Consider the following 24,302-nt stretch of genomic DNA (forward strand, 5'->3'; position numbering starts at 1 on the left):
ACCCCCTTTAAAGTGTGCAATTCAGTGGGTTCTGAGCATATTGACAAAGTTATACAACCACCACCACTACTAAATTCCAGAATATTTTCATCCCCCTAAAAGGAAACACCACAGCCATTAGCATTTCTTCCCACTCCCCCTTCCCCTCACAGCCCCTCTCAACTATTACTCTACTTTCTGTCTCTATGGATTTGCCTATTCTGTACACTTCAGAGAAATGAAATCATACAATATTTAGCCTTTTGTGTCTGGCCTCTTTCACTTAGCATAATATTTAAGATTAATCCATATTGTAGCACATATCAGTATTTCATTCCTTTTTATGGGCAAATAATATTCTATTGAATGGATATACCATATTTTATTCATTCATCAGTTGATGTAACATTTGGGTTGTTTCCATTCTTAGCTATTATAAATATGTAATGCTGCTGTGATTACTTGTATATAAGTTTTTGTGTGGACATATGTTTTTAATTTTCTTGGATCTATACCTAGAATTGCTGGGTCACATGGTAACCATTTAACCTCTTGATAAATTGCCAAACTGTTTACCAAAGTAAGTGACTACACCATTTTATAAACCCACCAACGTATAGGGGTTTTAATTTCTCCACATCCTTGGCAACAATTTATTGTCATTCTTTTTAATTATAGCCATCCTAGTGTGTGTTAAGTGGTATCTCACTGTGTTTTTTATTTGCATATCCCTAATGCCTACTGATGGTGACCTAATTCTTTGAAAGTATGCACAGTAAACATGCTATATATCTCTGGTGTAAAATCTCATATACTGCATTTCTTTGGGTATTACAACATACTTTTTTAGCCCCTGATACTGTCTGCAATGGGCATGACTTATTATGGGCTTCATCCACCCTTTTCAGCTCCTGTCTTGGCTACCTTACCAAAGGCATGCCCCTTGCCTAATATATCTACTCTCTTCTTCCTCCTCCTACAAAATCCACAATCTCCACTTTTCTGGGGCCTGGTCTTTATAATATCTCTGCTCCCCATCCTGATAAGAGATACGATAAACACATGCAGAAGAGTTTAGATTTGATGTGGTAAATAACAAAGAGAAAATGAGTATTTATACAGGGTACATTTATTAGTACTACCATATCACTAAGCAGGATAAACTGAAATAGAAGAGTATGAAAGGAAACTTTGCAAAAATAAGGGCTACACTGATTCCTACTTGGGGAAATGCAAATGAAAAGGAAAATCTAAAAGATATTTCAAAGAAAGAAGTGTAAATACTTAAAAGAAAAAAGAGGAAATTTTAATTCAAATGTTCCATTCTAAAAGATTGCATTTAAGGTAGTGTCAGACAGAAATGCCAGATTGAGACAAGAAACTAGGTTTTTGGTTTATTTGTTATTTGGGATATGGGGGATGTCTGATGAGGAAGAAGATTAATTAGATTTTGGACATGTAGTATTGAAGTCATAGCAGACATCCAGGTACAGATGAGTCGTAAAAGATGAAATGGACAGTAACTTTCCAAAACAAACCTAGGGTTCTACCATCCCAAAGTAACATTTTATGCTCACTAGAATACATTTCTTGTCTTATCCATGGACATTACCTGGCATTGGACATCAAATTTACTGCCTACTAAACCATGGTTCTAACACAGTTAATCAACTCTATCACTGAAATCCTCAAGTATCTCCAAAGACTAATGCTATTCATGTAGCCTACTAGGAACTTCCTTTCCAAAGCGATGTAAGTTGGGATGTTCACAACATGCCAAGCATTTATACATGATAGAATGAAGACAAGAGACAAGAGAAGAAAAGCCCAACTATCACAAACATTCTATAATGGAACCACTAGATCGCTAACCTCCTTAGAACCTCCCCTGCCAAGGAACTACATCCCATATAAGCCTGGCCTGGTGGGCACTCACCACTGTGTACTAAAGATGTGACTTTCTTCCTTTCTGACACAACTACTACTCATGTCACCACCTGCCCCTTTCTTAAACGGGCTAAGAGGATAGAAATAAGAACTTAATCATATTGAGAAATTTATCCCACAGTATGTTTAAGAATTAACCCATTTATGCCGGAGGTTGCAATTTTTTGAATTTTTGGAATCAGACCTTGAGCAGTAGGATATAAATAATTCACATGCCTAGCATTCCAATAATGGAACACAAGGCATAAATCAGTTAATTAATGCAGTCTATCTTGAAACCAATAAAAGCTGCTGCTGCCCAAATACATATATATATACACACTATTACTAATGAAGTAAAGATCCAAATCTTGGAAGTGATAATCCGATGGCCTTGAAATTATGGTTCTCTTTCTTACTGTTCCAATAGCTAAAAGACTGGGAACTGTCTGAGCAGTGACAATATCCAAAGTGCACATGATTATATAGTGTAAATTCTAAATTTCTCCCATGCTTATAATATAAAAGTCTTTCTTATTACCATATATCTAAGAATTCCTTTGTTTGAGTATAGGACTGAGGAAAAGTGTTACTGTAAATTTAGAGATTCTAAATTTCTGTTTAAAATGGCAAAGAAGGCTGGGCACTGTGGCTTATGCTTGTAATCCCAACACTTTGGGAGGCCAAGACAAGAGGATTGCTTGAGGCCAGGAGTTCAAGACCAGAATGCTCAGGATAGTGAGACCCCCAACTGTACAAAAAAATTTTTTGTAATTATTCAGGTGTGGTGGTGCACACTTGTAGTTCCAGCTACTCAGGGGGGCTGAAGCAGGAGGATTGCTTGAACCCAGGAGATGGAGACTGCAGTAAGCCGTGATCGAGCTGGTGCCCTCCACTCCAGGTGACAGAGGGCAACCTTGTCTCTAAATATAAATAAATAAATAAATTTAAAATAAGAGAAAATGGCAAAGGAGAGGTCTTTCTTAATGATGCATATCAGGTTACATTACCAACTGTCTTCTCTGTGTGTGTGTGTGTGTGTGTGTGTGTGTGTGTTTACTCTCTTAAAAGTTTGTGGTGGCTGGTCTGATAGTAGTGGGTTATCAGAACACATTAACATTAGTGTTCCTGAAGTTAGTATAAAACTCCCCCAATCCTAAATGACTGGCTTTAAAAAAACAAAAAACAAAAAACGAGACTCTGTGGCTAATCACTGAAAGAACTGTTAAGTATGGGTTAATGTTTTTCCCTCTTCTCTGAAAGTACACTTTATTTCTCAAAGGTGGCCACAATATTTCCCATCCCACATGCTCTTCTACAATGTGACCTTGCCACTCTCTCATCAATAAGTAGAGTCGAATTCTCCTTCTCTCTTTTTTTTTTTTTTTTTTTGAGATAGAGTCTTGCTTTGTCAACCATGCTGGAGCGCAGTGCCGTGATCTTGGCTCACTGCAACCTCTACCTCCAGGGTTCAAGCAATTCTCCTGCCTCAGCCTCCCTAGTAGCTGGGATTACAGGTGCGTGCCACCACACCCAGCTAATTTTTTTGTGTTTTAGTAGAGATGGGGTTTCGCCACGTGGGCCAGGCTGGCCTCAAACTCCAACTTCAGGTGATCTGCCCACCTCAGTCTCCCAAAATGATGGGATTACAGGCGTGAGCCACCATGCCCAGCCCAATTCTCCTTCTCTTAAATCTAGGCTGGCCTCAATGATTCACTTGCAACCAATAAAATGTGGCAAAAATGATAGTGAATGACTTCTGAGTCTAGTTCAGTAGGAGCCTGGCAGCTTCTTTCTCAGTTTCTGGAACACTTAGTCTCCAGGTGCTGCCATGCTATGAAAAGCCTCAGCTACAAGGAGAGACCTACACTGTCCTCCAGGTCCTCTGGTCTAGCATAAAAGCTGAGCCCAGCTTTCGAGTCATCCTGGTCTAGGTACCAGATGAGTAAAAAGGTCAAAATGGAAGAGGATTCTCCAATTCCAGCGGTTTCCATTCCCAGCAGGTCCAGTCACACCCAGCCATTTGAGTCTCCCATTCTGAGGTCCCACATAAAGCACACAGCTGTCTCTTCTTTGAATTCCTACCTGAAGAATTTGTAACCATAATATAATGGTTATTTTACTTGTATTTTCTTTTATATTTATTTTTTATTATTTTATTTTATATTTTATCTTATTTTATTTTGAGACACGGTCTTGTTCTGCTAACAGGGTCTTGCTCTGTTGTCCAGGCTGGAGTGCAGTGGCACAATCTCAGCTCACTGCAACCTCCACCTCCCAGGTTCAAGCAATCCTCCCACCTTGGCCTCCCAAGTAGCTGGGACTACAGGCATGAGCCACCACACTCAGATAATTTTTTAACTTTTTGTAGCGATGAGGTCTCACACTATATTGTCCAGGCTGGTCTTGAACTCCTGGACTCAAGCAATCCTCCCATCTCAGCCTCCCAAAATGCGGGGATTATAGATGTGAAACATCACCATCTGCCCAGTTGTTTTATACAAATTTCAGGTGGTGTAAAAGATAGCAGTAGATAACCACAGCAGCGACAGGTAACTGGAATCAAGGTTGATAACCTGTCTGTCTCTTCACTTCAATAAACATTCCACATTTTTCTTCCAATCTACTTTACTGAGATTTTATTTCCAATTAATTTTTTTGCCAATAATAAACATCCACTATTAAGTTCTCCATTTATTTTGACACTTCAACTTTAGAAACCATTACACATCTAACAAAACCATTTCCTAGAGCTTGGTTTCCAATTTGTTTTAAAAGCTTCTTTCTTAACATCCTCTCCACTTATTGGAATTATTTCAGTTTTTCACCCTTTCTTCCAATCTATGTCTAAATTAGGTCACGACTAAAGACATAATTACTTGAAGCAAAATGCTGTGCACCCAACTATAAACATGATAAGTAAACATTCTGTCAGGTATAACAATTATTCAGCACTTACTATAAACAAAGTATTATACCAGTACTTCAGATGTTTACAGTTATACATGCTTTATTAATGAAAATGGCTATATTGAGTTTTATATACACTCACCACAAGTATTATTTTGCCAGAAAAGCACATTTTAATATTTTCAACAAAAAGACTATTGCTTGGTATAATTTTAATATAAACTTCAAACCATTGCATTTTTATAAATACAGGTTATCTTGTAACTTGCCACTCTATTTAATAGGTATAAATAGGTCACTAACTAATCACACGGTATATGATTCTTTGTAACTACCTGGCAGAAAAAAACTTAATCCTGCTGCCTCTAAGTATTTAGTCACTTCTAGATTAAAGTTTAGATTTTGGCAGATATTTAGTCAAAACCAGGTACTGTTTCTAGGTACTGTTTGAGGCCAGCCTAGATGACCCTGTCATCTCAGTTACAATTCAAAGCTCCTTCCTATCATTCTTTCCCTCCTAGTATCATGTCTATTTTCACCCTGTTCAGCCTTACAGGAGTGCCTACAGGGATACTGCTTTCTTGCTGGCATATACTAAAAGGGAATGAACTGTGTATCTGGTCAGTATTATCCTTTTGCCAGTTCTAGAAGGTACAGTGGAAAAACATGGGCAAGGCAGCTAACGGTACTGACAAGACAGTGGCTACAGTAACAGCCCACAGTCTAGCACAGATAAAGAATGAAATGAAAACAGAGATGATCAACAGGGAGAAAATGAAAAGGCTAAAAGACTGAAGAAACTGAAGAATTGGTAGAATTTGAAAAAGGGAGAACTAAAAGTTTAAGACATTCATTCATTTAATCAACAGATATTAATATCTTCTAACATGGTTTGGATCTGTGTCCCCACCCAAATCTCTTGTCAGGTTGTAATCCCCAGTGTTGGAGGTGAGACCTGGTGGGAGGTGATTGGATCATGAAGGTGGTTTCTAATGGTTTAGCACTATCCCCCCACTTGGTACTGTATAGTGAGTTAGTTCTCCTGAGCTCTGGTTGTTTAAAAGTGTGTAGCACCTCCCCCCTTCTCTTTCTTCCTCCTGGCCATGTGAAGCTCCTCACTCCCACTTTGTCTTCCATCATGAGTAAAAGCTCCCTGAGGCCTCTCCAGAAGCAGAAGCCACTTTGCCCCTTGTACAACCTGCAGAACAATGAACCAATTAAACCTCTTTTCTTTATAAATTACCCAGTCTCAGGCATTTCTTTATAGCAGTGCAAGAATGGACTAACACACCATCCATGTGGCTAGAAGTTCTGGAGTTTAAGATTCAGAAGAAATGTGTATGAGTAGCTTGATTAAAGACAAAGATGACAGAATTTGAAAATGTCAAGAAATGCGAAGCTAGGATGTTAGATGAACCCATGGACTGTGTCTCTTCAAGAGTAAGGAGCAACAGGGAAAGGTATAGGTAAAAGACCTAGTTGGCCTAAACCTCAAGGAGGAATAGTTTACAAGTTGAGATGAAAACTAGAAGAAAGAAGATTACCATCTTTAGGACCTCTAGTTGATGAACTGTGTGAAAATGAGCTGTGTTCACCTGCAAAGACTACAGGAAAAGCAATATCCTAAGGAGAGAGCCAGGATTACTTTTCTTTCTTTCTTTTTTTTAAATAAAGATAGGGTCGGCCGGGCGCGGTGGCTCAAGCCTGTAATCCTAGCACTTTGGGAGGCCGAGACAGGTGGATCACAAGGTCAGGAGATCGAGACCATCCTGGCTAACATGGTGAAATCCCGTTTCTACTAAAAAAAATACAAAAAACTAGCTGGGCAAGGTGGCGGGAGCCTGTAGTCCCAGCTACTCGGGAGGCTGAGGCAGGAGAATGGCGTAAACCTGGGAGGCGGAGCTTGCAGTGAGCTGAGATCCGGCCACTGCACTCCAGCCTGGGCGACAGAGCAAGACTCTGTCTCAAAAAAAAAAAAAAAAAAATAGGGTCACACTTTGTCATCCAGGCTGAAGTGCGGTGATGCAATCACAGCTCACTGTAGCTTCAAAATCCTGGACTCAAGCAATCCTCCTGCCTCAGCCTCCTAAGTATCTGGGACTACAGGTGTGTGCTACCATGCTGGCTAATTCTTTTTCATTTTTTTTCTTCTTTTTGTAGAGATGAGCTCTCACTACGTTGCCCAGACTGGCGTTGAACTCCTGGCCTCAAGCAATCCTCTCCTCAACCTATGGGCCACCACACCTGAACTACTTTTCAACTAAAGTGAGGAGATTGAGTGATTTATGAAGTGTGGCTGCAGAGAAGTTTGTTCAGCACGAAATAAGAGCTCTACAAAGGAATTATAAAAATGTGATGAGAGAGGTTGGGAAGGACTTGAGGAAGGGAGGGATAGGGAAAGATTTGTTAAAGGACACAAAAGTACCCTGATCTGATCACTAAACACTATATGTATCAAAACATCATACATACCCCATCAATATCTACAATTATTTGTCAATTAAAACAAAAGAAAAAATAGGGGCAAGGCACAGTGGCTCACACCTGTAATCCCAACACTTTGGGAGCCTGCATTTGGACCTGGGGTCCAGGTAGACAGGGTGAGGCAAGATGAACTGAGTTGCTTGAGGCTTCCAAGACACACTCTAGTCTTACCATTTTGAACATAGCCAACTAGGTTTTACACAAGATTACAAATATGCTGGAGAGAGGTGACCAGGGTTAGCCTTCTTACTTACAAATATATAACTTTGAAAAAGTTATTTTAAACATCTCTAAGCTTCAGAGTTTTTTGGTAAAACAAAGAGAAAAATATCTACTTCAAGAAGTACTGTGATTAAACAGCATAATGTATGTATAGTGCTTAACACAGTAATGCACAATACACTTTCTGGTTTAATAGTTTTTGTTGTTACTAATGTGGTCCTCCAAAGAAATTGTAACCAGGTACACAGGGCATAGGATTGGTTAGTTTCGTCCTGGCATGGTGGCTCACGTCTGTAATCTCAGCACGTTGGGAGTCCAAGGCAGGCAGACTGCTTGAGCCCTGGAATAAAAGCCTGGGCAACAGGGCAAAATCCTGTCTCTATAAAAAATACAAAATTTAGCCGGGTGTGGTGGTGTGAGCCTGTAGTCCCAGCTACTAAGGAGGCTGAGGTGGGAAGATAACCTGCGCCTGGAAAGGCTGAGGCTGCAGTGAGCTGTGATCGCACCACTGCATTCCAGCCTGGGTGACAGAGAGAGACCCTATCTCAAAAAAAAAAAAAAAAAAAGATTGGTTAGTTCCACTGATCACACCTCACGGTAAAAGCGGTTACACTTGGTAGGAGAAACAAAAGGACTCAGAATGCTCTGAGTTGCTCAGAGTTTCACTCAGATAAAGCTAAACATTAAGAGGTTTACCAAAGACTGCTTTGTCTCAGGTATTTTCTGTCTTATACATCTGTTAGATTGCAAGCTCCTGAAGCTTGACTTGTGTCCCCAAGAGTACATACAGGAATAAAATAAAACAACATTCTATACCTCAGGGATGGTAAATCTAGAGGCTACATTTAACACAGTATCTCTCCTTCTGTTAAATAACTTCATTGTTAATTTTCTAAAAGATACTTAGATTGAAGAAAGTCATTCGGATTTAAGATTAAACATCTGGCTGGGCGCGGTGGCTCAAGCCTGTAATCCCAGCACTTTGGGAGGCGGAAACGGGTGGATCACGAGGTCAGGAGATCAAGACCATCCTGGCTAACACGGTGAAACCCCGTCTCTACTAAAAAAATACAAAAAAATAGCCGGGCGAGGTGGTGGGCGCCTGTAGTCCCAGCTACTCGGGAGGCTGAGGCAGGAGAATGGCGTGAACCCGGGAGGCGGAGCTTGCAGTGAGCTGAGATCCGGCCACTGCACTCCAGCCTGGGCGACAGAGCGAGACTCCGTCTCAAAAAAAAAAAAAAAAAAAAAAAGATTAAACATCAACAAAAAGGTGAAATCCTCCCCCCCACCAAAAATGCATATACCTAGTAAACAGGAGACTATTGGTATATGTATTCATGTTATTCATTATTTTTTCGGATGACAAAATATGCAAAAATTTTATATAAATGAATAATCAGGTTAGAAAAGACAGTATAATCAAATAACTCACTTAAATACATCACACTTTGCTGTAAAATTTGTGTTGTTTAACATTTGTTAAATACCTGTTTTTCTAGCTGCTGTTTAAAAAATACTTAGGCATAATAAGATTTTGCATTCTAAGACTATATATTCCATATTATTCAGCCACATGACTGCAGAACATACTGCATGTTAAATTCCAATATCCATCCTCATTCCTGGTTCCTCCCATCGCTGACTGACCCCTACCCTCCATTATACTCTCTGGAATCCCTGAGCCAGCGTTTAAATAATGAACGAAGCACACACACAAAACTAATTCCCTATACCCTCAAAACCCCCTTTCTGCCCCATTTCTTGCTCAAGCCTGGCTCTCAAAGACACAGAATCTGTTCCAACAGACGTTGTACTTTACGTTGCTCCTAACTCATCATGGGATTCAAAAATGATTTGGGGATTCACCTAGCTACCCAATGCGGTCCTCTAAAAAAGGCAACATGGCACAGTCAGACAAATCCATGTTCACATCCCAGCTCTTCTATCATGTGGCCTCGAGCAAGTCACTTAACCTCTCTAACATTCGGCTTCATGGTGAAATCTACTATCAACCTCTTGGGATTATGGTAAGCATGAAATTAAACAGCATAAGATAATAGCAGGTAATAGTTGCTCCAAAGTGGTGTTTACTATTATTAATTAGACTCAGTATTCTTCCCTCATAATAAAAAAAATGCCTCTTATTTTATAACTGTTCCTATAATTCAGCTTTATCAGTTGACTGACTTTGTCATAGTAATGAACCAGGCTCCGGGTCACTACACATTAGTGTAGACTTAGCCATGAGACTCACAAATCTCTCTTCCATCTCAACCCTATTATTTTTGGAGAGTTCAAAAATGCATATGGAATCCAAAATATCAAACTTAACGGTTCTTTGGGATTCGAAATTCTAATGATTTTCACCCCCCATAAACAATCTCAAGACTGTACCCTGGATCTTGTTATAACTTATCCACCTCTGAAGTCTTCACATAGCCTCCTCTCAGGCTACCACTCCTTGCTTGTATCCCTCAACTTCTAGGCATTATCTTCATACATACCAATTGTCCTCTCACTCCCTAAGTTTTCTCTTAATCTATTAGCTCCATCCTACCTCACTTCCTTCCTTACACAGTACCTAATGGTAGATTAACCAAATTACTCTCTACAAAAGCTCTTCAATTCTCTTAAAATGCAGTTCTTCAGTTATACCTACCAGGCAAACCTCAGGCTCTGGATTTGTAACCTGACTGCTTCTCTCCTCATATGCTCAACCATGGTCCTCTCCAAAGGACTGCATAGGACTTTCAGAAAACTGCAAGGCATTCAAATTGAGGCTGGGCATGGTGGCTCACACTTGTAATTCCAGCACTTTGGGAGGCCAAGGCAGAAAGATAGCTTGAAGCCAGAAGTTTGTGATCAGCCTGGCAAACATAGTAAGATCTCATCCCCACACCAACACACACACACAAATTAGCAGGGCATAGTGGTGCATACTTGTAATACCAGCTGTTCAAGAGGCTGAGGTGGGAAGATCCCTTGAGTCCAGGAGTTTGGAGCTGCAGTAAGCTATTACTATGTCACTGGACTCCAGCTTGGATGACAGAGTGAGACTCCATCTCTTAAAAATAACAACAAAAAATTGATACCAAATACCATGTTTCAATTCCTCTTGGGACAACCGGATGTCTTATAGATACTTTCCTTTGCCTCTGGTCAGCTCTTTTCTTCTCTTTTCCTCAGCAACTATTCCAAATGTTTTCTACTCTGCTTAAGGCTCAACCAACTACACATGATTTTAATTACCACCTAAATGCTAATGACTTTAACGATTTTATTTCTACTATTGATCTCTCCCTTTAGCATAGACACACAACCCAGTGCTTACTAAATGTTTCTACCTAGAGGTACATGGCCAACTAAAACTCTCAGAACTCTCCAATCAATTTTGCTTCTCTTGGGATAACCATCCTGCAAAATAACCCCTAGTGATCTCTATCTCCTAGTATTAAAATCTTTGTGCAGTTATCTCCTACACTGTACCATGGTTGGTCCATGTAACCAACAGAATACAGCGAAGATGATGATGACATGTCACCACTCTGTGATTATGTTACGAAAAGACTATGGCTTCCATCTTGGTCTCTCTCCCTTCCCACCCCTCAGATCACTTGCTGTAAGAAGACCCATGTGGTAAATAAAGTCTCCTAACAGCCACATGAATGAACTCAAAAGTAAAATTTCTAGCCCTAGTCAACTCTTTACAGAGACTATCGCCCTGGCCAGCAGCTTGAATGCAACCTCATGAGAAGCCCTGAGCCAGAACCACTCAGTTAAGTGACGCCTGGATTTCTGAATCTCAAAAGTGTCAGATAATAAACTTCTGCTGTTTTAAGCTGCCAAATTTGGGGATAATTTTTTAACCACAATAGGTAACAAATATATGTCCTTCCTTTATTCTTATCTCAGTCAACATTAATAGCTATCTAGTCTAGTCACTCATTCACTCTCTCATTCATTCAGGAAACACTTGAGTACACAGTATATGACAGACCCGTTATCCTCAATCTTTTCCGACAACAAACTGTCACAAAGTCCTGCCAAATTTATCACCAAAATGTTTCTCAAATCTCCTCCTCAGATTTGAGATTTCTCAAATCTCCTATCTCTCTGCCACTATTGTCCTAATCCATGGCCCTCATAATTTCTCACCAATACTATTACAATAGCTTCCCATTTAATTTCCTTGATTCCCATCTGTCTCTGTCAAGGGTGATCTATTTAAGACATAGAAAAGTGGTAGTACATGAGAGCTAAGGCAGTTAAGACCCAGGAGAAAGTTCTTTTCACGAATAAATGACTCCAGTATCTTTGCAGACAAGTAAGTTAAGCTTGCTAGTTTCAGTAAAATAGTGGCTTATCCATCCTATGTGTACAGAGAAAGAAGAGAGGACACACTTTCCACAGCTGTGAACAATTCAGGCAGAGAACAACATCATACAGTGCAGCAATACTGAGTGATCAGACAAAATTGGACTACATGATTTTGTAGAGAGCCATGTTGCGGTAACAATTTAACACAAAGTGAGTGTCCTAAAGCAACACAAATGTACTAAACTTAGAATTCCTGAGGTCAGAAGTCTGAAAATAGTTTTACTGGGCCAAAATCTGAAGGCTTTTGGGGAGAACTTGTTTCCCTGCCTTTTCTAGCTTCCAGCGGCCACCTGTGTTCCTCGGCTCCCTCTTTCACTTAGAAGGATCCTTGTGATTACAGTTGCCCATCCAAACAGTCAAGGATAATCTCCCCATCTCAATATCCCTAACCTAACCACATACGCTAACGTGAGATAACATCTTCACAGGTTCTAGGATTAGAATGTGAACATCTTTGGGGGTGCGGTGCCACTGTGTGCTACAGTCCAGTTCCATAATTTTCTCTAGCAATGCTCCACAATCCAGAAGTAAGAATAGAGAGAGCAAATAGCAACAGTGACTCAGGATTGAAGGTTAAAGATACACATGGTCCTAAATAGAGCAATATTACAGTAATGAGCTTGGCTTCAGATCAAATTGTTTTTTATTCCAGGACAGTTATCTTTGCCAACTCCCTCATGATCACAGTAGTACTAGTAGTACTCTTAACTGGATTCCTTTTTCTCATAATTACTAGGGGGTTGAAACAAGAAGGTGTGGACAGATATGAATATACGCTACCATTAAAAACACTGAAAATGCACATTCTTCTAGGTCATTTAAGGAAGGCATATATCAAGATAGAAACCAGTAAGACTAACTGCCTAAGACATTCTATATTTGAATAGTTTTGTAAAAGTTTTCTGTATGTGGCATAAGATTAATTCAGAAACATCCAACCAAATGTGCTATAGCCTCGAACTGTATAAGATCTCAACTTATCCTTAGGTACCTAGACAAAGACTTTTAATAAAACCAACTCCTACAGTGACAATTTATGCTAGAAAAGAAGTAACTGCAAACATGTTTTAGGCAAATGATGACTATTAAAGATTTTATTTAAACTAAAATAAATTATTTTTTAAAGATTTTGCTCCATGCCCTGGAATCATTTACATATTTTTTTTCCTTTTTCTGACCTAGGGCAATGTGATAGATTTAATTTTAGATCTTGAAGATTACAATTAACATACAAGGAAAGAATTTTATCCCATGCTTATGATTGTAGGGTGGCCTGTAGGTGATTGCCAACTCACACAAAAGATTAGTATTTCAGCCTCCCCTATCCTTTCCACCCCTTTCATCTGAGGGTGTTTACCGAGATAATGAGTCAAAGTCACACTCACATGAGGGTGTTTAGGGTGGTAATAAGAGTCATAGTCACTTAGGCCCCTAACAATAGCTAATAAACAGCAGGAGCTAAGAAAACAGCAGATGCAAAGTTGTGCCTCCATTTTTAGATACAGTTGATCTTCTCTACTCATGGACTCCATATTTGTAAATTATCTTACTTGCTAAAATTTATATGTAACCCCAAAATCTAACACTCGAGGTGTGTTAAATAACCTTTGTTCAGGCATGAGTTACAGTGATATTTGGCTGTGGGTTCACTGTTAATGCATCAATATATATTTTAAAAGGTGTTTCAAACAGAAACACACATTAAACAAGGTTATACATTGATCAGTTGGTGAAAATGTTGTGACCACAGGGTGTCAGGAACCTAGCTCTGTATTCTCCCTAGACCATGGAATACAACTACTACGAATAATGAGAACTGACTATATTTTATTTGCTGCTCAACCTCTACTTGACAGCTATGGTCCCTAACAATGTAGACTATATATCCATCAGAAAAGAAAATACAGCTGGGCACAGTGGCTTACACCTATAATCCCAGCTACTCGGAAAACTGAGGTGGAAGGATCACTTGACCCCAGGAGTGTAAGGTTGCAGCAAGCTGTGAGGACACCCCTGTACACCAGCCTGGACAACATAGCCAGACCCCATCTCTAAAAAATAAATAAACAAACAAAATAAAGATATATAAAAAACTATTGTTTTTGTTTTTTTGGTTTGAGATGAAGTTTCACCGTGCACCCAGGCTGGAGTGCAGTGGCATAATCTCAGCTCACCACAACCTCTGCCTCCTAGGTTCAAGCGATTCTCCTGCCTCAGCCTCCAGAGTAGCTGGGATTACAGGCATGTGCCACCACACCCGGCTAATTTTTGTATTTTTAGTAGAGGGTTTCACCATGTTGGCCAGGCTGGTCTCAAACTCCTGACTTCAACTGTGATCCACCCACCTCAGCCTCCCAAAGTGCCGGGATTACAGGTGTGAGCCACCGTGCCTGGCCTAAAAACCTACTTTATCATTAAAGAGTATGTCAGCAGAGGCTAAACCAAGTCAGGAGGGGATAGTGGGTGCAAACCGACTCCTCTCTCCCGCATCAATTATCTCCTTTAATCTTTACAATAATTCTATGAAGTAGGCTTTGTTATTCTCATTTTATAGATGAGGACAACACAGCCCTGAGTGGTTAAAATATGTATTAAAGTCAAACAATAGGAAGTGGTGAAGGTGAAATTCAAATAAGGGTATGCCTAACTTACTGAACCACACCTGTGACCCATATGATGGGCACTGCTGCCTGACTGGGCCGTTTGGCTCTGGGAACAATGTGGCCCTCCGGCTGCCCATGAGAAACCTAAACCTAACACAAACACATTAACTCCAGGGTTTCCAAGACTGAAATTTCCTTTTACCTGCTCTACCCCCCAGCCAAATATATTAGAGATTTGTAACCAGAATATGTCAACTGAGGCATCAAAACCTTATTAGAGAATTTACAAGGCATCAGCATAGTTTCTTTATCCAAGAAAAGCATGTATATAAGTTCTACCCAAAAAGAATGACACCAAATAGAAAAAGTTGCCCATGATTACACATTTAAAATTTGTCAGAATTAGTGTACTGATAAATATGTTGTAACTAAAATATACGATTAATATATTCCAGATACATTTACTCAAGTCAGTCGGAAAAAATAAGTAAAGTATTAGGTTGGCACAAAAGCAATTGAGGTTTTTGCCATTGAAAATAAAGGCCCAAGCCGCAATTACTTTTGCACCAACCTAAATACATAGCCTGAAATGGAATAATAAATAGTATTAAATAATTAATAGTACCAAGCACAATGTCTTTCATATAGTAGGCATTCAACAAGTTTACCAAACACATAGACCTATATGTTCTACTTTGGTCATATCTAAGTATATTTTATTACTCTGAGTAGACCATTAAACACACACACACACACACCTTACTCCCAAAATTCACTAGGTGAAACATCTAAAAGTAGGCAAACAATACTGTTTAGTATTTTGGTCATAAAATGTTTTCTGAAAGAAATGAGAATCTTTAAAACTGTGCTGAAGGAGCTGCAGGATGAAAAATGCAAATACCTGTGAACACACAGACACACATTCGCCAGAATAAATAAAATCTGCTCAACCACCAAGGCCAATGTCTAGAATTTGTAAATATTCAAATGTGGCACTTCATTTTATAAGAAAGACATGAAAAGTAAAAGGGCAAGTAACAATTTATTCAGAAATTAAATATCAGCATTCATAGGTCTGGCCTAATAGGACTAGTATAAGCTTGGTCCAATTTCCTGTATATGCACTGATGATCCTAACAGTGATCTGGAGTTGATGAAGAACTCCAGTGTGATATATGAATGGTATGATGTAAATGTAAGTATACTATATTAGAAAGTGAAAAATTATTAACTGCTATGGAAACTTCCAGTTAACTGAAATAACTCATTCTCTAATAATTTAGCATAAATAGGAATTTATCCTATTCTTTTACTAAAATTATCAATTTTATTGATAATTTAAATATTAGTAATGTACTTTATAGATGAAATGTTTTAGTTTCCAACTTCCTTAAACTTCAGTATAGAGATGGTACATATAAATAAGGAAATACAGATTAGCAATTAAAAAAATCATTAGAAGTACTATCTCCTTTACAATTAAATGAGGTAGCACACAGTAGCCAAGTCTAAAATATCCAAATTCCACATATGATTGTTGATCACTAAGTCTTTTGTTTTTCCATGTATTAGAGATCCTTTGATCGCTTCAGCCTCCATTTACATCTCAAGATAATACTGTAAGATACGGGATAAAAAATTCATATATTCAACTTCACTATTTTTTATACATTCTCGTTGAAGATTCTGTAGAAAAGAAAGATGTAATCCTTGGTGAAATAAGGCTACAAATAACAGTTGTTCACCAATGTAATTTAGTTAAAAGTTAAGAATCACAGATTTTCTAAAATATTTGCTTTGGTCTTAAATGTTAAGCATACCAAAATACTACAACTGGCAATCTCCAACTTGCAAATATCATTGTTTCAAAAATTCACTTTTATATATTAATTGATAGTCAAAGAATATTTTCCAATATTTTGAAGGACCATTAAGTCTCTAGGTCAATCTAAAAAGTCCCCTATGGTTTAGACCACACTTGACATATAAAATATAAACCTAATAGTTTGATATGATTCTCCCATATCAAACTACCATTTATAACATCGGTTTTCTTTATTTCTATTTTTTAAAAAGTAGAGACGGGATCTCAATGTTGCTGTTTTTATTTATCTATTTATCTAATCCTGAATTCAATTAGTAATTGTCTCCCATAGGTGTCTATCTCCAAAAAAGGACATGGCGAACCGACTCCGACATTTACTTAATGTCCTTTACATTCTAAAGTGGCCTGCAGATTAGAAACTTCCTGTGGTGAATAAAAAGAATGGCATTACGAACTCCTGTCATTCACATCCTTTCCATTTCACGGCATAATATTCAAATTTATTTGAATGCTTATAAAGATTTTCTTAAAAAGAAAAAACTCATAAGATCAATTGAAAGCGCAAAATAAAAGTATTTTATCAATACTCCCCTGGCCCCATTACCTCCTATTTTCTTCCACAAACTAGACCCAGGTTATTCTCCATTCTCATCTCACATTGAAGAGATACAAAATTTTCAAAAATATCACAATTTTAAAAGTTAAAGTATAGGGAGCTTATCAATTAAAATGAAGAAATTACTCCAGTCACATATTCTTGCTGAATCTTTATCTTTCATAACACTTTTTAAGACTGGTGATTAGAGGCTACCAAAGGATTTTCATAAACAAACAAAACAGATAGTGAAGTTGATAAAAACTGGAAAACTTGCAATTTACTGCATTTAGGAATGAGGTCTAAGCAACAATCTAATCAAGAATGAAAGCAGTCAAAAGAAAGACATCTAAAATAACCATAGTAGTAATTTTCACACCAAGTATGGCAGTCTCTAAGTTAATGTTATTTTAAATATGTTTGTTTGGAATGACTAAATCTGTTAATAAAAACGTGAAAATATTATGACATTAAGCTAGCAGCACATACAAAAAACCTGTTACAAAGTGACCAAGTCGGCCGGGCGCGGTGGCTCAAGCCTGTAATCCCAGCACTTTGGGAGGCCGAGATGGGCGGATCACGAGGTCAGGAGATCGAGACCATCCTGGCTAACACGGTGAAACCCCATCTCTACTAAAAAATACAAAAAAAAAAAAAAAAACTAGCCTGGCGAGGTGGCGGGCGCCTGTAGTCCCAGCTACTTGGGAGGCTGAGGCAGGAGAATGGCGTCAACCCAGGAGGTGGAGCTTGCAGTGAGCTGAGATCCGGCCACTGCACTCCAGCCTGGGCAACAGAGCAAGACTCCATCTCAAAAAACAAAACAAAAAAACCAAAAAAAACAAAGTGACCAAGTCATAGTATACAAAACATACAACCTATAAACCCAGAAAGTTCTACAGAAAGTATACAGAGGAGAGGCAGGCTGGTTTCACCCTTATCAAAAATCTGTGATTCAAATGGTAAGTAAAACATGGTTCCAACATGGAAAAACAACAACTCTGTGGTCTCACACTGAATCAGTAATATTAGAAAGAAGACAGACACAGGGAAAAGAGGCCTGTTAGTGTGGCCACCCCCGCCCAGACCAATCTAGAGACCTGAATGTGAGTTCAGGTTGAGTAATCTTCAAATGACACTGGGCCCTCACCTTCCATACCTATAAAATGAGAGAACGAGAGGGTCAGCTTGGTCACAGTCTAAAGTCTAAACCTTTAATCTTTTTTTTTTTTTTTTTTGAGACAGAGTCTTGTTCTGTCACCCAGGCTTCAGTGCAGTGGTATGATCTCAACTGCAATCTCTACCTCCTGAGCTCAAGCAATTCTCGTGCCTCGGCCTCCCAAGTAGCTGGGATTACAAGCACCCACCACCACACCAGCTAATTTTTTGCATTTTTTGTAAAGACGGGATTTCACCATGTTGGCCAGGCTGGTTTCCAACTCATGGCCTCAAGTGATCTGCCTGCCTTGGCCTCCCAAAGTGCTGGGATTGTAGGCGTGAGCGAGGGCACCTGACCTAAACCTTTAACCTTTAACTCTAAAGGAAGTCCCTTTGTAAGTTTGTGACCAATTAATTAATAGGATACTATGCTTTTGTGTCCATTAGTAAAATGCAAGAAATTAATCCAAACCACTCAACTGTGACTAAAAGATTACATCCAAGCCACTGCATAACAGCATGGCAAAGCTGCAATGTAACAAAGAAAAAGAGATGCTGCATTTGGCATGTACTAGTGCTAAGGTGAAACTCAGCCAATTGCTATGTTTTATGAGGCCACTTACCACTCTTGTTCAAAGACTCAAGTCATAAGCAACACAGAATTATTATGAAAGAGTATCTAGGTAATTCAAACAAACCAATTAGTGAAAAATCATTTATTTCATGAAGAGACAATAGTATTATTTGAAAAATTCACTGGTTTTGGTGTTATATAAACACATTTTGGTTTTGGATATAGTAAAAGCAGAGTTAGTATAAAATGACTAATCACAAAGCTCTTTTACATTTGCTAACAAACTAGTATATTAATTACCCACACTTTGAAATGACAAATACTTATAAGGTAGACAAAGAACTTTATATTTTTATTTTTTACATCAAAAATATATTAAGAAATAAAATAGCTTTTTGAAGCAGTTTAAAGGGCAGTCAATAAACATTTACATATTTAGGAATAATTTAACTCAGTTGAAATGATCTATCATTAACCCAGAAGAGTAGTAGCTACAATTCCTAAAAAATACTACTTTTTGGCCGGGCGCGGTGGCTCAAGCCTGTAATCCCAGCACTTTGGGAGGCCGAGATGGGCGGATCACGAGGTCAGGAGATAGAGACCATCTTGGCTAACACGGTGAAACCCCGTCTCTACTTTAAAAATACAAAAAAACTAGCCGGGCGACGTGGCGGGCGCCTGTAGTCCCAGCTACTCGGGAGGCTGAGGCAGGAGAATGGCGTGAACCCGGGAGGTGGAGCTTGCAGTGAGCTAAGATCCGGCCACTGCACTCCAGCCTGGGTGACAGAGCAAGACTCCGTCTCAAAAAAAAAAAAAAAAAAAAAAAATACTGCCTTTCTCTATTGTATAACAAAATTACTTGCTGTATCATTACGACCACTATCTTCTTCAGTAAATACTTATTAAGCTTTGGTACTATGCGCAAACCATTCATATTAAGGTTACATGAAATAAAAGATACAGTCCCTAGAGCTGAGAACCTCACAGTCAAATTACGAAAACAAAGTATATTTATAAACACAATAAACAGTATTTGCAAGTTTGCATTATTAAGCATCAAGTAAGAAGTACCAACAATCAATGCTAATGCACAGCAAGGAAAGCCCAACAAGGCTAGTTGGTCAGGACAGTTTTAGTAGCAGAGCCATAAGCTGGGTATTAAATAAGAGGACTTGATGCTAAGCACAGAAAACACAAAAGAAACTACTTCCTGCTGTTTGGGAACTTACACTGTACCATATATTAGTTATGTCTATACTAGTAAGTGATAAATAGACTCTATCAAAACTGCAATCAACTAAAGAGGCATTTGATAAGCAGCTAACACAACAAGGTATTACAAGGGAAGTTTCTGCTGAGAGCCAAAGACAACAGAAATGACATTCCAAAGCAGCTGCCAGAACATTCTCGAAAATGAGAAGAGGCAGTCTAAAGAAAAGAGTGCTAAGGTGTGTTACTGTCTACCCCCACCACCAGTGAAGTGGCGCTTCAAGGAGATTACAGAATAGGTTTCAGAGATTTCCCTGGGGAGAGCTGTGGTAACAGGGGCCTGTGTCTTCAAGGGGGAAGGGTGGAAGATGCTTGTCCCACATCTAAAGCCTAGGGAAAAAGGCTTTGCGCGGATGACTTGAAGAACTTGACATGTGTCTCAAGCAGTTTGAAGAACATGCTGACCTGGTACCTGATTAATCCCTGGAAAATCTAAAGGATGAGAAGCTGCATGACGAGGCATGTGAGAACAAGAGAGAGGGCTGAACTGGGACCACCAGCAGAGTTTGTGCAAAGAATGAGTGCTCCCTATGTGGCCTCTACAGGAGAGTGAGCAACCTGGGGTAGGATCACACGAGTCCATGCAAGAGGGGCATCTAGAGTTTGCACAGACCTCTGCACAGTGAAGGTGAAGGTACTGCTAGCTCTAAGAGGCTGAGGAAGGAGGAAGCAACCAACCAGAACGTAAGGGAATTCTCACTGTCAAGGAATTCAGGTGAAAATCTAGAGCCACTGAGGTGGGAGGTAGAGGATTCTCCAGTGAAAGAACAAGGTTTAAACATTCTGCAACGGCTACAAAAGCACTGAAACTAAATCACCAGCTAGCTTCTTCACTAATCAAGGAAAAGTTTGCTGCTCCTCTGTCCTCTTTTTGCTTCTTCCTTGTCCAACTTTGGAAGGGTCCGAAACCAGAACTGGCAAGACAAAGCAGGAAGAGCAGGAAAACCAGGTAAGAAGTAAAAAAGGCAATGATACTCCCTTCCCCAGTTACTGGCTTCCTCCTTGCAAGAGACAGAAAAAGAGACCAGTTAAGGGAGAAGCCTCATCTTTATTTCAGGCTTGGTCTGCAGTTTTTACTTGTTGGTACTGGGCATTTTAATTTTAATAATCAAATTGAGAATGTGTGACTTTGTTACTGAAGGATGATTTGTATTATCTAAGAGCAACCAGAAAAATTAAGTTAATCCATGGCAGAGGATGAACCAGTCTCAAAGAGTAAATTGAAAGAGACAAAAAGAGAAAAAAATTTGAAGTGACAAAAAAAAAAAAGCTTTTATAATTACATCCCACAAGGCCTGCCTTTCAACCTAATATCCTGAAAAGTCAACACAGTGGAGAGCACAGAAGTATACAAATGTGGTCTTATAAAACATAACTGAACCCATCCAGCTTCACTGCCTATCCTGAGATAGTTCAGCCATTAACATTTGCAGAAACTTGCCATAATGTAGCTCAAGAATCTAATATTAATTCTTAAAACTTGACATGAGTGACCCAAATATGCTAGGCTTCCTTTAAAAGGCAGAGACTGTGTCTTGCTCCCAGCTGTATCTGTAACATTCCCCAAAGTCTCCCTTATATTAAAGGTGCTTAAAGAACTGCTGTTCTCCTTACCGTGAGAAGGTTGCTATGTTAGGCTCTTAGGAAACAGGATCTGAACAAATATGCATACAGCAAAGACTACTTTTTAGTTAAAAATATATTGAGCTTCGCTCTGGGCAAAATTATAATATATATTACTTTCATGCTTATCCTTTCATAGCGAGCCAAATCTTTGAAACATGCACACTGTATTTTCAGTACTATACTACCACAATACAGAATAAATGTGAAATCTTTAAACTTTGATATTCGAAGGAGAAAAAAATAACTACTATATACATATTTTTAAAAAGTTTAGCAGAAAACTCTCAAAATAAGTGCACTATCATACAACGCTGTTAAATGCAGAATGGTTTATTTTAAAAGGAGAGAAGCATTTTAAAAAATATCCATATTTTATTAATACTCATATTAGTATATATCTTTTCAGTGAGTGACAGCCTGAATGAAGAGCCTACTATGTGCCGCTACAATTCTGTAAAACAGGTATTATCATCCCTATTTTAAAGATTAGGAAACTGAGGCACAGTGTTTAATGGCTTGCTCAAGGTCACAATAGTAGTCAGTGGTGGAGTGAGAATTTTAACTCAGTGTGTCAGGTTCCCACACTGCTCTTAAGTGTGCTGCTGCTATAATGCTGAAGAGTTGAGTTCTACTGACTTCTTTCCAAAAGAAATAAAATCCAATTTTAATGGTTACGTTTATAGTGTACAATTATGAAATATAAGCCATTGTCAAGCTCCAACCATAGTGGGAATGCACCTCTGCTAATATGAATAAACTCTTCATGAGTAAAAATTCTATATGGCAGATAGTAGTAAAGTTCGTAACAGTCCCTCTCTATGTTTATATACATTCATGATGTCATGCTTATGGTACAGTATTTACAATAAGTGTATATGACTGTAAAATTTGACAACTTTCAAAATGGTACATAAGGAAAGCAAGTCTTATTATATGTCTGTAGAAATAGAAAGATGTTGGCTGCAACAGAGTCCTATTATCAGACTGTTTCATTCTCAGGCCTTATCTTAGTAAATCAAGGCAGGATAATCCCTAGATATTTCAGGATATGTTAATGGTTCTTATTGGAATGATTCTGTCCCAACTACCTTGCCCCATCCTGGGAAAATCTGGTAATATCTGGAGGCATGTTTACTGTCATGACTGGGGGTGGGTGTGGGAGGGTAGCTACTGGTACCCACTGAGTACTGCCAGGGATGCTGCTAAACATCCTGTAACGCACAGGATATCCCACAACCAACAAGGCATTATCCAGTCCAAAATGTCAATAATGTGACAATATCCAGTCCAAAATGTGACACTGAGAAAGCTAGTATGAAGGATTAAATGTCTGAAGTACTTAGCAGAGGGTGTGGAGAGTGTTTAGAGACTGTAACTACAAACACAAAACCACAGAGTCCAAGTAACACTCAGTAAAGATCAGATGAGGCATTCAAGCGGTGTGAGAGCACTGGCCTGAGAGCACCCTCTTGTCTCATTAGATATGAGGTGGGTAATGTAATGGGAGAAAATACCAGCTTCCAATCAATACACCTACCTTTACCGGTGGTGCTGACTTATTTTTTTCTGATAAAGAACAGGAAACTGAAAAAGTGTTAAGTAGAAAGAAAAAAAATGTACTGAAGATCAACAGTTTTTATTAAACAGTACACAGTCCCACAACCAATTTACTGAGTTTTCCTATTACTTACAGTAGGGCTCTAGAGGGTTACATCTAAAATGAGAACAGTGGATGTTATGGACACATCATAAGAGAAAATCAGAATAAATATTCATGTGCTTCATTCAGGACATCAGTATTCGGAAGATCAAACACTGCTGCAGGAAGCCTGGCTTTTAGACTCCAAATGTGTAAATGTTCTGATGATACACTACTATCATTCCTTCTTAGATCTTCCTTTCTCTGAATGCAATACTCTGACAAAAAAGGAAACAAAACACCGCACAAACAACTTCTGAGTCAGTGCTGAGATAAAACAAAAGACGAAAAAGAAAACTTCACAAGACGTTGGCTGAGTTTAACTGTTACCTACCTGTACCTTTTCTTTTGCTCTTCCATTTGTGCTCTCATTTTGTAGTCCTTTTATGTTATCTTTTCTATCCTCAGTCACATTTCTTTACTAAAATCTTTTTATTCTCTTTTCATCCTTTTTTCACTCCCATTTCCTTCCTTTCCTCTCTTCGGAATCTCATGTCTTACTTCACTCTCTCAAAAGTGCCAACCAGCAATGGGATTATATGAGAACTCTAGAGTTGAGTCAGACTCAGAGGCTATCTAGCAGTAATCCCCACGATGCCCATCTCTCTTCAGCATATGAACTCTCCTAACAAGCTGTTAGGAGACAGCTTAAACACATTAAGGTACACCACATTTCTTAACTTTCAGACACCATAAATCACTTCTTACTGATAGGTATTGCTAGATTGCTGGTGAGATCTAAGCAGAGCAATATAACTGATAGGAATTGCTCTTGCTTCACAAATACCAATTCCTTCTCATTATCGACATTTATTAAATTAGAAAAAAGTCCCCTGATTTAGTTACAGTCCTAACTACACGTGGCTGAATTTGACGGCTATCTGCTCCTTGAAAATTATCCTTCGATAGACAAACATTGAACTAGATGCAGACACAGTGTGATTCATCTAATAAGCCTTGTTTGACATTTTGTCAGCATAAGGAATGACTCATTAAATGCCCCAAATCGGCACTCAAGGTATGTTTTACCCTTCTACATTCCTCTGAAAGTTGAGTCT

The 24,302-nt window shown here is 38.8% G+C and overlaps 1 protein-coding gene across 3 annotated transcripts in view; it reads right to left on the minus strand.

The window, feature by feature from the left end:
- The window catches only part of FAM184A (family with sequence similarity 184 member A), a 207,036-nt gene that overhangs the window by 104,278 nt on the left and 78,456 nt on the right, over positions 1-24,302 (minus strand). The gene's annotated exons all lie outside the window — the stretch shown is intronic.

The sequence above is a fragment of the Theropithecus gelada genome, chromosome 4 (assembly GCF_003255815.1).
Source record: "Theropithecus gelada isolate Dixy chromosome 4, Tgel_1.0, whole genome shotgun sequence".
NCBI classification, from domain to species: domain Eukaryota; kingdom Metazoa; phylum Chordata; class Mammalia; order Primates; family Cercopithecidae; genus Theropithecus; species Theropithecus gelada.